Source organism: Symphalangus syndactylus, chromosome 12 (genome assembly GCF_028878055.3).
Source record: "Symphalangus syndactylus isolate Jambi chromosome 12, NHGRI_mSymSyn1-v2.1_pri, whole genome shotgun sequence".
Classification (NCBI taxonomy): Eukaryota; Metazoa; Chordata; class Mammalia; order Primates; family Hylobatidae; genus Symphalangus; species Symphalangus syndactylus.
This window is the reverse complement of record NC_072441.2, coordinates 39,493,703-39,510,092: the sequence shown is the minus strand read 5'-3', so window position 1 is coordinate 39,510,092 and position 16,390 is coordinate 39,493,703. Positions and strand designations below refer to the sequence as shown.

Here is a 16,390-nt window from a genome sequence, read left to right as displayed (position 1 = left end):
CTGTGGTTTTGATTTGCATTTCTGTGATGGCCAGTGATGATGAGCATTTTTTCATATGTTTTTTGGCTGCATAAATGTCTTCTTTTGAGAAGTGTCTGTTCATGTCCTTCACCCACTTTTTGATGGGGTTGTTTGTTTTTTTCTTGTAAATTTGTTTGAGTTCATTGTAGATTCTGGATATTAGCCCTTTGTCAGATGAGTAGGTTGCAAAAATTTTCTCCCATTCTGTAGGTTGTCTGTTCACTCTGATGGTAGTTTCTTTTGCTGTGCAGAAGCTCTTTAGTTTAATTAGATCCCATTTGTCAATTTTGGCTTTTGTTGCCATTGCTTTTGGTGTTTTAGACATGAAGTCCTTGCCCACGCCTATGTCCTGAATGGTATTGCCTAGGTTTTCTTGTAGGATTTTAATGGTTTTAGGTCTAACATTTAAGTCTTTAATCCATCTTGAATTAATTTTTGTATAAGGTGTAAGGAAGGGATCCAGTTGCAGCTTTCTACATATGGCTAGCCAGTTTTCCCAGCACCATTTATTGAATAGGGAATCCTTTCCCCATTTCTTGTTTTTGTCAGGTTTGTCAAAGATCAGATAGTTGTAGATATGTGGCATTATTTCTGAGGGCTCTGTTCTGTTCCATTGATCTATGTCTCTGTTGTGGTACCAGTACCATGCTGTTTTGGTTACTGTAGCCTTGTAGTATAGTTTGAAGTCAGGTAGCGTGATGCCTCCAGCTTTGTTCTTTTGGCTTAGGATTGACTTGGCAGTGCGGGCTCTTTTTTGGTTGGCCCTGGCTTTTTAATATGCTTAATTGCTTAATTCCATAAACTGAAAAACTTTTTTTTTTTTTTTTTTTTTTGAGATGGGGTCTTGGAGTGCAAGTGGTATGAGCATAGCTTCCTCAAATTCCTGGGCTCGAATGGTCCTACCACTGCAGCCTCCCAACAGGCTTGTACCACCACATTCAGCTAATTTTTGTTTTGTTTTGTTTTGTTTTGGTAGAGACAGGGTTTTGCTCTTTTGCCCAGGCTGGTCTCAAATTTGTGGCCTCAAGCAATCCTTCCACCTCAGACTCCAAAGCATTGGGATTACAGGCATCATCCACCACACCTGGCCTTGAAAACTTCTTTATTTGTTAATTTCATGCGTGACCAAACCCAGGGATCACCCATGTCAATCACAAAGTTGGCATTCCCTTTAGTAGAACCTCACTAAACAGAAAGGCTGTACAACACACTGTCTAGCCACAGGAAAACTAATCTTCTTATCAGTTGCCCTTTCTTCTTTGGAGTTTATATGTAACTTACCCTTGTGAGACAAGTTTTCTAATTGAGAAACTCCTAGTACAATGTCTTGTACTAGAAGCCTGGATAAATACTATTAACTACTATTTCTTATATTCACTTCAGAAAATCAGTGGCTCCACATTGTTTGAGCCATTAGTGATAACAAATTTGGATGTACTTATTCAAGTCTTATGAATTCTGTGCCTTTCATCACATTCCTAGTCCACTCTCATCATTGCTGCAGAAGGGTGTTGTGATGACCAGTTTTATAATGTGTTTTGAAATGTCTAGCAATAACTTAAAGAAAAAAAACTGGGAAATCTTCAACATGTTATGGGAACATATATGTATGTATTAATGTATATACATGGCTTATACGTTATGGCAGCTCTGTATACAGTTTGATCTCACATACTGAAAAAAAATTCTTAATTTTATTGGAGTTTATACCACTATGAAACTGCAATACGACTGTAAGAGAGTAAAAAGATTGTTACATCTGTATTGTATGTATGTACTTAATGGTTAAAAAGCAATGATAAAACCGGACATTAATGAAATTGATTTTTAGTTACAGTTGGAATAAGTTTTTTACCAAAAAGAAACCAGAGACGTTAGTTAAGGAGACTTAAAAAGATTTGAAATATGAAAAGATAATGAGAAGATGAGCAAAAGATAAATTTGTGGGACACAAGTATAACTTGGGATAGAAATTGGAGAAGAGAATCGAAAAACAATAATGCCAGAAAGACCCTTGGTATAAAAGTACTAATGGAATGTGATTCATAGAAAGTTCATAGAAAGTGAGTCCTTGCAACTTGAGAAACATACATACATATATATTTATAATCTCTAAAGCAACATCAGGAATCTTCTAATATATGATAAAGAATTTGTGTAGAATTATGTTGTTCACAGTATTATTGGAGAGACAAATAAGATTTCAAGGAATTCATTTATAATCAAAAGTGAAATGTGTCTTCTTGAAACCAGCAAGAAATAGATGAATTGAGTGAAACGTGTTGTTATTAGGAAAAGTGGGATAAAGTATGCAAAAAGAACATGCGATCTGAATATGATCTGAATATCAGGGTGGATAGGAATTTTTTGACAGTGAAATCTGTTATGATGTAGTCTCATTTCCAAGAAAAGTCTTGAGTTCCATCCCTTCTGAATTTAAATTGAAAACTGGACAAAAAACAAACTATCCTGTACTTTTACTGCTCAGGAGGAAAAAAAAGAAATCTACATCATCTAATGCATCTTTGCCATCTTTATTTTCTAGAATTCTATTAGACTTTTCAATTATAGACTATTAGGAAAGAATATAACTCTTAGAATTCCCCTAAATATAATTATCAACTCATTTGATTAATATGCACATTTATTCCCATAAGATTTACAATACACGTGTGTTTTAGTGAATTACCAATGGCTTGGAGAGAATGAAATTGGAATAATTAACTGAAAACCCTAGATGTTTGTAGCATTGAGACCCACTGTCTTTTTGGAGGCCCTCTCCATGTTAACTTATTGACAAATTCTGGTGTGTAAACAAACTCCTTGACCCATGTTAAGTTCAGCATCCTGCATTTTGTTCATGAATCACATTTTAAAAGGAGAAAAGCTCCACTTGGTTTTCTTTATTTTTTTAAACAGTGATTTCAAAGAGAAGATAGACCTTTCATAATTGCTAATTATACATATAGGATTAATAGTCATAAATTATAGTAAATAAAACTTGTACCTATTCCTATTATAAATATGAATTGGCTAGGCACAATGGCTCACGCCTGTAATCCCAGCACTTTGGGAGGCTGAGGCGGGCGGATCACAAGGTCAGGTGTTTGAGACTAGCCTGGCCAACATGCAAAACCCTGTGTCTACTAAAAATATAAAAATTAGCCAGGCGTGGTGGCAGGCACCTGTAATTCCAGCTACTCAGGAAGTTGGGGCATGAGAATCACTTGAACCCTGGTGGCAGAGCTTGCAGTGAGCTGAGATTGTGCCACTGCACTCCTGGGCACTGCCTGGGTGACAGAATGAGACTCTGCCTCAAAAAAAAAAAAAAAAAAAAAAAAGAGTGAGTTATTAAAAATAGATATTTCAGATTCCAAAATGTAGCTGATCCAGTTTGTTTCCCTGTAGCAAGTAGTGGGATTCAGGTTTCATGACATATAATAAAATGTTAATCACATAACTATAATGCCAACAATTTTCTTTATACATTTTTGTTTAATTAGGTTGACATATACTTTGTGTTATACCTTATTTCATGTTACTAAATTTTACATAAAGATACTGGTCTGTTTTTATTTAATCATATACTGTTATGGTTTGAATATAGCTTGTTCCTACCAAAACTCATGTTGAAATTAGATTCCCCATGTGCTAGTGTTGGGAGGTAGAGCCTAATGGAAGGTGTTTGGGTCATGGGAGCAGATAGATCCCACATGAATAAACTAATGCCCTCCTACTGGGGTGAGTGAGTTCTCATTCTTGCTGTCGTGGGAATGGATTAATTCTCACAAGAAAGGGTTACTAAAGAGTCTGGCTTTCTTGATTTTCTCCTTTTTGCCTCCTCCCTTCCCATGTGATCTCTTTGCACATGCCTACTCCCCTTTCACTTTGTACCAAGAGTGGAAGCAACATGAGACCCTAACCAGATACAGCTGCCCAATCTTGAGCCTTCCAGCCACCAGAATCATGAGCCAAATAAAACTCTTTTTAAAAATAAGTTACCCAGTCTTAGATATTCTATTATAGCAACACAAAATGGACTAAGCTGTACTCTATTGCATTAAAATGTGTTGTTTATTTGCAAGTGACAAAAACTCAAAATAGTGTCAGCATGAAGGGCAGTTCATTGGTTTATATACAGGGAAGTCCAGGCAATGACTGGGTCCTGGGTCCTGGGTCAAAAGCACTCATCTTGCCATCCTACACACTTGGCTCTGATTATTTTCTTTTTTATGGATTGGTTTTCTCTTCAGATTTTCCCTTTGGGGATATTCTGTATGGGATGAGGAGCAGTGAGGTGAGAGGATGGTGGATAACAGCAATTGACATTTTCAGCTTACCTTAGCATAACAAGGCTGAAAGCTTTTATAAAGCAAGCTATGTAAAATTTTGGAGAGGTACTTTTATTTTGCCCAGATTGGATCACATTCCATTCTTGAGCTAATCAAGAGAGGAATTCACCCAAAGGAGGGGGAAATTTTTAGAAGAAAGCCAGAATGTAGGGAACAGGTGAGGAAAGGTAGTTACTGGGGATATGAAAGTAACACATTCATTGCACCCTATTTGAATTTGAGTAGCAAGAAGTTTCTGATTTGTACTAACAGAAGGAGGAAAGTTCAGATTTAATCTGCAAGTCTTCATTGTTTTTAACTACAGATTTTAATTTCTGCTTGTTATTGCTACTTTGAGTTGCCATTATAGGTTTTTGGATTTTTTTTTAATGCCATCCATTTTTATTTGACATCATGTTGTTGCTAGTTTGAGCAGACGCACGTAGCATATGTTTCCATTACCAATTTGAAAATTTTTCCCAGTGGCATCAGCATTTGAGAAATACTGATTTTGAAATTAGAGTACTAGGGGAAAATGCTTCAAAAATGAAGACTACTTAAATAAAAATTGGCTTTAAATAAACCTTTGGGGATCTGTACTTAACTAAAAAGTATTTTCTTTAAACTTTGGTCTTTGAAAACTAAAACTAAAATGTGTGTGCATGTGTTCATTAAAATGACCTATAACATGAACATTTTCCATACTGGAGTGTGATGTGCTGTACTCATTTTGAACTTTAGAACCAAATGCATCCTTTAGCATTTGATGAGCTACTATATAATTCTATTTCCAGTTTTATTTTCTTGCCAAATAAAGTACTAAAGCTCAGCCTGACATTTGGTAACCCCTGACTTGGTCCCAACCTAATTTTACAGCTTGCTTACTCTCTCACTCACTCTCCTTTTCAAACTGCTTCAGTCACATAAAACATCAAGGACCGATTTCATTCTGCATGTGGGTATACAGTTTTCCCAGCATCATTTATTGAAGAGATTATTTTTTCCTCATTATGTCTTGGTAGCCTTGTCAAAGATAGTTACATGGGTTTATTTCTGGGATCTAATCTGTTCCTTTGGTCTATGTGTCTTTTTATGGAGAACAATGCTATTTTGATTACTATAGCTTTGTAATATATTTTGAAGTTGGGTGGTGTGATGCCTTTAGCTTGTTCTTTTTGCTTTGGCCACTCAAGCTCTTTGGTGGTTCCATCAAATTTTAGAATCATCTTTTTCTATTTCTGTGAAAAAAAAAAAAAGGCATTGGAATTTTTATTAGGATTACATTGGATCTGTAGATTACTTTGGGTAGTATGGAAATTTTAACAAAATTCTTTCAATTCATGAACATGGTACATCTTTCCATTTATTTGTATCTTCAGCTTCTTGCATCGATGGCTTGTAGGTTTCAGTAAACAGATTTTTCACCTCCTTGGTTAAATTTATTTCTAAGTATTCTATTGTTTTTGTTATTTCTTTTTCAAACAGTTTATTGTTAGCATGTAGAAACACAACTGATTTTTTTTGCCAGGTGCAGTGGCTCACACCTGTAATCCCAGCACTTTGGGAGGCCGAGGCAGGTGGATCACAAGGTCAGGAGATTGAGACCATCCTGGCTAACATGGTGAAACCCCATCTCTACTAAAAATACAAAAAATTTGCTGGGCATGGTAGCAGGCACCTATAGTCCCAGCTACTCGGGAGGCTGAGGCAGGAGAATGGCGTGAACCTGGGAGGCAGAGCTTGCAGTGAGCCGAGATGGTGCCACTGCCCTCCAGCCTGGGTGACAGAGTGAGGATCCGTCTTAAAAAAAAAAAAAAAAACACAACTGATTGTTGTATATTGATTTTGTATCTTGCAACTGTATTGAATGTATTAGTTCTAACAGTTTTTGGTGGAGTCTTTTGGGTTTTCCATATCATGTCATCTGCAAACATACTATTTTGTTTCTTCCTTATTGATTTGAATTCCTTTTATTTTTCTTGACTAATTGCTAAGGCTAGGACTTCCAGTACTATGTCGAATAGAACTGGTGAGAGTGGGGACCCTTGTGTTGTTCCCGATCTTAGAAAAAAAGATTTCAGCTTTTCACTGTTGAATATGGTGTTAGCTGTAGCCTTAACACATATGGCCTTTATTATGTTAAGATAAATTCCTTTCATACCTAATTTGTTGAGAGTCTTTATCATGAAAGGATGTCGAGTTTTGTCACATGCTTTTTCTGCATCTGTTGAGATGATCGTATGATTTTTATCCTTCATTCTGTTAATGTGGTGTATCACATGTATTGATTTGCATGTGGCACCATCTTTGTATCCCAGGGATAAGTTGCACTTAGTCATGGTATATGATCCTTTCAATGTGCTGTTAAATTCAGTTTGCTAGTATTGTGTTGAGAATTTTTGTATCTAAGTTCAACAAGGATATTGGCCTTTGACTTTTTTTGTTTTAGTGTTCTTACCTAGCTTTGCTATCAGGGTAATACTCTTCTCATAAAATAAGATACAAAAATAAGAATTTTTGTGTCTAGGTTCAACAGGGATATTGGCCTTTAATTTTTTCTTTTAGTGTTTTTATCTAGCTTTGCTATCAGTGTAATACTTTTCTCATAAAGTAAGTTTGGAAGTGTTTCCTCTTCAATTTTTGGATGTTTGAGAAGAATTGGTATGAATTCTTCTTTAATTATTTGGTAGAATTCAATGAAGTCATCTGGTCCTTGGCTTTTCTTTGTTGGAAAGTTTTATTACTGGGTCAGTCTCCTTACCTGCATTGGTCTGTTTCTGTTTTCCATTTCTTCATGGTTCAGTCTTGTTAGGTTATATGTTTCTAGAAATTTATCCATTTCTTTTAAGTTATGCAATTTGTTGGTGATATAATTTTTCATAGTATTTTCTTATGATTCTTTGTATTTCTTTGGTATTAGTTGTAATATCTCTTCTTTCATTTATGATTTTGTTTATTTGAGTCCTCTTTTTTCCTTGGTTAGTCTTGCTAAAGGTTTGTCAATTTCATTTATCCTATTAAAAAAACTGCAGGGTTTTTTTTCTCTTTTACTATTTTATTTATTTCTGCTGTAATCTTTATTATTTCCTTCCATCTACTAACTTTGGGCTTATTTTGTTCTTTTTCTAGTTCCTCGAGATTTAGTTAGGTTGTTTGAAGTTTTCTGTTTTGGTTTTGTTTTTTTGGTTTGTTTGTTTTTTTATCCTGTTAGCCTTGAGGTGTTCTCATCTTATTCTTAATGTAAGTATTTATCATTATAAACTTTCTGCTTAGAACTTATTTTGCCACATCCCATATGTTTTGGTATATAGTATTTCCATTTTTGTTTTTGTGAAGTTTTTATATTTTCCTTTTGATTTTTTCTTTGATCCATTGTTTGCCTCAGGAGTGTGTTGTTTGATTTTCACATATTTGTGAATTTTCCAATTTCTCCTCCTGTTACTGATTTCTACTTTTATATCATTATGGTTGAAAAATATATTCGATATGATTCTAGTCTTTTTGAATTTGTTAAGACTTCTTTTGTGGCCTAACATATCTTTTCTGGAGAATGTTTCATATAGATGGAATGTTCTGTATGTCTGTTACACAGGTCCTTTTGGTCTATAATGTTGTCCAAGTCTGCTGTTTTCTTATTGATTATCTGGATGATCTCTCTTGTTATTGAGGCAGGGTGGGCTGCTAAAGTACCCTATTATTCTATTGCTCTTTATTTCTCTTCATTCTGTTAATATTTGCTTTAGGTCTTCTGATGTCCCATGTTTAAAATTGTTATATTTTCTGGCCGGGCGCGGTGGCTCATGCCTATAATCTCAGCACTTTGGGAGACCTGGGTGGGCAGTTCACTTGAGGTCAGGAGTTCATGACCAGCCAGGCCAACATGGTGAAATGCTGTCTCTAGCAAAAATACAAAAATTAGGCCGGGTGCAGTGGCTTACGCCTGTAATCTCAGCACTTTGGCAGGCCGAAGCAGGTAGATCGCCTGAGGTCAGGAGTTTGAGATCAGCCTGGCCAACATAGTGAAACCCTCCCTGTCTCTACTAAAAATACAAAAAATTAGCTGGGCATGGTGTTGGGTGCCTATAATCCCAGCTACTTGGAGGCTGAGGCAGGAGAATCGCTTGAACCCAGGAGGCAGAGGTTGCAGTGAGCCAAGATTGCGCCACTGCACTCCAGCCTAGGCAACAAGAGCGAAACTCTGTCTCAAAAAAATATATAATAATACAAAAATTAGCTGAGTGTGGTGGCACATGCTTGTAATCCCAGCTACTTGGGAGGCTGAGGCATGAGAATCTCTTGAACCCAGGAAGAAGAGGTTGCAATGAGCCACGATTGCACCAGTGCATTCCAGCCTAGGCAACAGAGCAAGACTCTGTCTCAAAAATATAAAATATAAAAAATAAAATAAAATTGTTCTATTTTCTTCCTGTCAACCCCTTTAATCACTATATAATGACCTTCATTTTCTCTTGATAATTTTTGAGCTAAAGCCTATTTTGTCTGATACAAGTATAATCATCCCTACTCTCTTTGGTTACCATTTCCAAGAAATGTCTTTCCATCCCTTCACTTTTGGCCTATGTGTTTCTTTAAAGCTAAAGTGAGTCTCTTATAAGCAGCATGTGGTTGGATCTTATTTTCTTATCATTCAACCATTCTGTCTTTTGATTGGAGAATTTAACCCATGTATGTTTAAAGTAATTATTGATAGGTAAGGACTTAATATTGCCATTTTAATTGTTTTCTTACTGTTGTGTATCTCCTTTGTTCGTTGCTTTCTCTCTTGCTGTCTTTGTGACTTGATGATTTTTGTGGTAGTATGCTTTGATTCCTTTCTCTTAATCTTTTTTGCATCTACTACACAATTTTTTCTTTGTGATTACCATGAAGTTTACATAAAACATCTTACGGTTATAACAAACTATTATAAGCCTATAATTTCAATTGTGTACCAAAAAAATCTGTACTTATACTCACCGTCCCCCCTTCCACATTTTAGGTTACTGGTGTTACAGTTTACATTTTTAAAATATTATATATCTGTTAACAAATTATTGTAGTTACAGTTATTTTAATATGTTTATCTTTTAACTTTATACTGAGATGAAAGTGATTAACACGTCACATCAAATTTACCAATATTAGAGAATTCTAAATTTGACTATATATTACCTTTACTGGTGAATTTTATAGATTCATGTTTTTACATTGCTAATTAGTGTCCATCCTTTAATTTCAGCATGATGAACTTTCTTTGGCATTTCATGTAAGGCAGGTCTAATGCTAACCAACTCCCTTAGCTTTTGTTTGTGTGGGAAAATCTTTCTTCTTCATTTCTGAAGTACAGCTTTGCTAAGTATTCTTGGTTGGCAGTTGTTTTTTAATATTTTGAATATATCCCACTCTCTTTTGACCTGCCACATTTGTGCTGAGAAATCTGTTTATAGTCTTATGAGGGCTTTCTTGTATGTGATGAGTTACTTTGCAGTTTTGAAAATGCTTTGTGTTTGGCTTTGGGCAATTATGTGTCTCTAAGTAGGCCTTTTGAGGTTCAACCTATTTGGGGACTTTTGAGATTCATGAATCTGGAAGTTCAATTCTCTCCCAAAATTTGGGGAGTTTTCAGTCATTATTTCTTTAAATAGACTTTCTGTTCCATTCTCTCTTCTTCTTCTGGAACCTCTGTAATGCATACATTGTTTTGCTTGATGGTGTTTGATTAAGTCCCTTATCCTTTCTTCACTTTTTTTCATTCTTTTTTTCTTTTTTCTCCTGTGACTGTATAATTTCAAGTAACCTGTTTTCAGGTTAACTGATTCTTCTACTTGATCAGGTCTACTAGTGAAGCTCTCTATTGAATTTCTCACTTTAGTCATTGTATTCTTCACCTCTAGGATTTCTGCTAGGTTTTTAAAAATTATTATTTATATTTCTTTATTGAGTTTTGTTCTTGTGTTGCTTTCCTACTTTTATTTGGTAGTTTATCTGTGTTTTCTTATAGTTCACTGAACTTTAAGAGGATTATTCTTAGTTCTTTGTCAGTTTGTAGATCTCCATTTTTTAGAGTCAGTTGTTAGAGCTTTATTAGTTTCCTTTGGTAGTATCATGTTTCCTTCATCCTTCATGATCCTTGTATCTTTTTATTGAAGTCTGTGTGTCAGATGTAGTGGTCACCTCTTCCAGCCTTCATAGGTTTGCTTCATCAGAGAAAGACCTACACCAGTCACCCCAGCTTGGGGTTTTGGATGGGCCAGCTGGTAGCATCTGCAGGTAAAATGGCACTTACTGCTGCAGTGTCTAGTCAGGCAAGGCCACTGCCCATGCTTTGAGGCCAGGTAGGGCTGCTGACTGGGCTCCACAATTGCCTGTTCTCGTGTGGGATCACAGGCTGTGCTCCCTGGACAGGTGGTGCTGCTAGCTGGGCTCTTATGATTGGATGGGGCTGTGGGCTATGCTTCACAGTTGGGTAGGAACACAGGCTGGGTTCCATAATTAGGTGGGGCCACATGCTGTGCCTTGCAGTTGGGCATGGTCACCAGCTGGGTTCCCCACCTACCTGGGCAGGATGATTGGATGTGTTCCTGGTGGGGCAAGGTTGCTGGCTAGGCTCCCTGGTTAAGCAGGGCCCACTTCTTTCTCACCTCAAGGGAAGCACCCTGGAATGCTGGGAAAGCTGAATGTCAGCCTTCAGATCTTTTTCACACTGGAGTAACTGTAAGCATACGGGTTCCCTCTCTGTGGTGATGTGCCAGCCTGGGAGAGGGGCAGTGTTGTCAAAGTGAAATTACTCCTCTTATTCTTCTAATGCTCTGTTTTCTTGATTTTTGTGCTCCAGGAAGGTGCTTCATCTTCACCCTCAGGTTCTGGGATTTTCGCAAAGGCAATCTTGTCTGAATAGTTACTAATCAGGATTTTGGCATGGGGGACTAGAGCCAGGGACCTCCATTCCACCATCTTGCTGGTGTTATCTGGTGCTGCAGTTCTCAACGAAGTGTTCCACCACTGTCTCTTGAGATTTTATTCAAAGTTATTGACATCCATTTAGCAAGTCCTGATGCTGGTGTTTCCTTGGTCAGAAGGTATTAATAGAAGGGTTTAGGTCAGCCATCAGGACAAGGTTTGTGGACTGAAATTTTGAAGAGTTGGAGTTGTCCAGTTGCGCCACCAGAAATAGCCACCAGTTCTCCACATAGGCCCAAGCACTGTCAACTACGTCATGACTGTGGACTGGCCAACGGCAATTTTAAGACTCCAAAGATTTTAAAGATGTTAAATTGGGAGCTCTAGAGTCAACTAGGTACAATACCATCATACCCATTTTATATGGGTAAAGAAACAGGTCCAAAATGATTAAAGTATGGGTTCAAGGTCACATGGAAAGTAATCGGTAAGCCAGGATTTAAACCTAGGTAAATTGGGCTTCAGGGGTCATAAAGAAGTACCTAATAAGGAGATACCTGAGACTGGGTAATTTATAAAGAAAAGAGGTGTAATTGGCTCACAGTTCCACAGGCTGTACAGGAAGCATGATGCTGACATCTGCTTGGCCTCTGGGTAGGCCTCAGGAAACTTTCAATCATGGCAGAAGGCAAAAGGGAAGCAGGCTCATCTTGCGTGGCCAGAGCAGGAGCAAGGGGCGCTGGGGGTGGGGGTGCTGCACACTTTTAAGCAACCAGATCTTATGAGATTCACTGTCATGAGAACAGCCCCAAGAGATGGTACTAAACCATTCATGAAAGACCACTCCCATGATCCAGTCACCTACCACTAAGCCCCACCTCCATCACTGGGGATTACATCTCGACATGAGATTTGGTAGAGAGACAGATCTAAACCATATCAAGACCTTAATCATTAGGCGGCATGGCCTCATGGGTGGGCTCTATCCCAGTCATTAGGCCATCCTGAATTCATATTGTTTTTGTGGTAATTTGAGTGGATGCCATAGTTTACTGCCATTTAAAATTGAAATAATTATTTTAATATTCTAACTTTTTGTAAAAGGGTGATTTCTTCATAATTTGTGAAGTTGCTTTTCTTAAAGGCTTTTCTCTTCAGTGATGGACAGCAGGCTGTTTGTCCTAGCATGTTTAGCTCCTGTCTTGAATCTTTTATGCATTTTACATACTTTGCTGGTTTGGGCATAACAGCTTCAATCACTTACTTCAATTAGTTTGAAACCAACTGATAATGCTAACACGAGTGTCTTTCAGTGGGTTCCAGGATATTAGTATCAAGTTTGTTTCATTGTCCATTGTGAATTATGCACTGCTGAATTGAGTACTCCTCAAAGCTGTTGCAGCAGACCTCAGGTAACATGGCTATCCAGGATTACCTGGTGAAGGGGGCCCACATGGAAAGGATATGAGGATGCAAAGACCACTGTTAATGACTATTACGTTGACATTATATTGAGTTGCAGTAGGAACATGTGTTTGGCATGCTGGTGAATTCACCTGTAGTTGTTGGGCAGGACAAATTTAGGGAGTCTAGCTCGGGGGGTGAGTTACGATAACCACATGAGAAGTATAATTTCTTATTGGAAATAAGATCTGTTGGAAATCTTGGGCATACCCTTATAAATGGAAATGGAGTGGTTGGAGAACATCCATGAAAATACCAAAGCAGACAAACGAAAGGCCTTGAAAAATGTGAGCCTTAAGTTTATGGGATGGAAGCAAGTGTTCATGCTCTGAATTATACAACAAAGGAGAAGTAAACTGGGCCATGTAATTGTTTAAAAAGGAAGTTGCCTGTCTCTCTCAGGTAGTACAGAGACTATCAAGTAATGGTTTCATTTTTTATTTCAGAAAATTTTACTCGTCCCAAGTTTCTGCTAAGCACTCTGGGTTATTTTTACTGTGAGAAGGGATTGTCACACACCACCTCTTGGTATCACGATTTCTTTTGGCTTCTTCAACAGTTGATTCTAGTGAATGTCCATATGGTATGAATCTGTGATGCAAAGACAGTCCCTAAAGCCCAATAACTTCTTATTTTTCCTAGAGCTCTGTGGTCCTACACTTGACTGTGTCGTTCTGTGTTCCTAAAGAAAAACAGTAGAGGCTAATCTCTGTGTCTTGAAGTATTGGTGGTTGGTTAACCAGATGCTGTGATGCTGTGCTTTTAGGGATTTTGCCAACAAAAAAGAGACAGCAACTTTTTCCATGTTCCTGACAGATTGGAAGGTATTTTTCGAATTCTCTGCTTCTTTTCCCTGGAAAAGTTGGTCAGTTGTTCAGCTAACATCCTTGGCCTCTGTAGCTAATGCAGTTTGGAAGCCTGTAAATAGTTTCTGCCACTTTTGGACCCTCACAAACAAAACTTCCAGGCACTGGAAATGGAAAGCTTGAGGTGATGAGGAAAGCCAAGTGAGAGTGGGCATCCAGTCTTTCAGATGATGGACTCTGTAAGAAGGAAGCTACTGTTTGTACCTGACCTGTGTGTGGACCAAAGGGAGTGAACGATCCAGATGTTCTTTCCTCACTTTTCTAAGTGGCAAGGACAGCATCTGTAAGGATTGGTTTGATGTTTAATTTTTTAAGCTGTCAAATTCTCCTTTCCCCTGACCAATATATATGTTCCTGAGGAATGTGATGGAAAACAAGTTAATTCTTAGGTACTTTAGCCCATCAAAAAGTACTTTATTTAAAATCCTATAACTTAGCTCACCCAAAAATACTTTATAATATTCTGTACTCTCTTACAATTTAATTTTTATTTCTCCAAAGAATAGTAATGAATCTATAAAGCTTAGGCCAAGTGATGGTACAAAGTCTAACTTACATTAAAGTATATGGTAAAAATCTCTTGTTTGCTATCCAACATGCATCCCCCTTGTTTCTGGTAACAATACCTTGAGTTCCCCCAGGCTGTTCTCAGCCATTTGCTTTGGGTGGGATTGAGCCCACTGTAGCTCCTGGATGGGTTTTCATCAGCTAAACTGATCAGAGTATGCCATTCCTGTGATCACATGTTTGGTTCAATACTGCAGGTGACCTAAGCTGGTGCAATCTGTGGGAACCACAAAAACATAGTGAACAGGCATAGACTCGACTCTGCTATAAAGATGTAAGGCTAAAAGTGGGTTAGCTTGTTTTTACTACTGTGAGGAGAGCCAGCCTAAGACTAGTGACAATTCAGAGGAAGCTGATTGGGTCCAGATTAAGCCAAGCCATCTGTCCTTATGGAGTGTTCACTTACATTAATACATTTCTTTTTTTTTAAGTTAGGGTAAGTTGGGGTTTTTTGTGAACTATATCAGACCTTGACATCAGGAAATACAGTGTTGCAAGTGGAAGTCTCTGGATTATAGAAATGGCTAAATCAAGATAGTAAGGAGAACCTATGTATCTTTGACTAGAACATTAGTAAGAACACTTTCTGGAAGTTGCACCCAGCATTTCTCTTTACATCCCATTTGTAGAACTTGGCCTTGTGGCCACACTTACTTGCAAGGGAATGGAAGAAACTCTATTCTGCATAGCAATGTGCCTAACTGAAAAATGTGGATCTTCTTACTAAGGGGGAGTATTAAATGCTTATTGTAGGACAAGTAATAGTCTTTACCACAGTTGGCCATTGGTAGTTGTTATTTTGTAGCAGTATAATGGTTGGTTATTCTACTGTCTAATGTATATTAGTGCCTTCAACCCATATGCCTCCTAGGCTGCAGCACTAAGGGACTTGGACAAAACATTCAAACTGTAGGAACATATTGGTTACCGTATGAAGCCTTTGTAAATCTTGCAAGAGACTGGTTTACTTTGAAACTGAAGCCTTTAAAATCCAAAAAAGAATGAAATCAAGTTTGCTACAAGCAGCACTTTCCTCCTGTATTCTATAATCCAAGTCAACTGAGAGCAGTGATCTGAATCTTTGACTGGATGGAAAAGCCATATTCCTTCCTAAAGTTAAGTTAATTTGAGTAAAAGAGGGAGAAGGGAGAAGTGCAGTAAGGGAAGATGGTCGCCTGGGATAAGTGTGATTTCCCCCAGGTTTCTTCTATAATCCTCTTGTTATACCCTTCTACCCTGTCAAATGGGACATCCATGCCCCTTGAAAAGATGCAGCTGGCATGTAGCCTTCCAGCAAAGGGAAAGCAGCTGTTCCTCTCCTCTCCAGCTTTTTGTTTTGTATTGACCTGAAACAGAGGCCAATATGGAGCCATTAATTAATAGCCATCTGAAACCTGTATTGTAGATAATAATTTTAAAATAAAATCAAGTAGATCTCTCACTTTTATTACCAACCTGTCAAATTGACCAGTGTTGGTTGGGGTTCTCCAGAAAAACAGAACCAATAAGATTTATATATATGGAGAGAAAGTGATTGATTATAAGGAATTGGCTCATACAATTATGGAGGCTACCACGTCCCAAGATGAGGGTTTATTGGCAAGCTGGAGACCCTTGAGAGCTGATGTTTCTGTTCAAAGACTGTCAGGAAGGAAGAATCCTCTCATTTGAGAGATGGTCTGCATTTTTGTTCTATATGGATCTTGAACTGTTTGAATGAGGCCCACCTATGTTAGGGAAGGCAATCTGCTTCACTCAGTCTTCCAATTTAAATCCTAATATCTTCCAAAAGTACTCTCACAGAAACCCCAGAATAATGCTTGACCAAATATTTGGGAACCTTGTGGCCTAGTCAAGTTGATACATAAAATTAACCATCACAACCAGAAACGTATAGATGGGAGCCAACTAAAATCATGAGGGATTTCTGTCACGGAGAAACCCCCAGCTCTGAAAACAATACTCCATGATTGCCCAACCCCTAAATCAGTCCTCAGAGTCCTAGCCCCCATCATATATATACCTCTATTTACATCAACAAGCAGTGGGCTGCTGAAGCCGTGCAGCCCTCTGAAGAGGCTCTCACACAGAAATAATAGTAGACAAGGGAGGTCCTCTTGGAGAGTGAAAGCAAGACAGCCCCAGTTCTTCATGTCACTGCAAAATGCAAGTCTTGGCCATTTATGTCGACAAAGACTGTAGTATGTACAAGGACTGATGGCCACTGGATGTTTCACATTC

At 37.9% G+C, this 16,390-nt stretch overlaps 1 protein-coding gene across 1 annotated transcript in view; it reads left to right on the top strand.

The window, feature by feature from the left end:
• Positions 1–16,390, top strand: part of ZNHIT6 (zinc finger HIT-type containing 6) — an 87,481-nt gene that overhangs the window by 55,645 nt on the left and 15,446 nt on the right. The window lies entirely within an intron of this gene.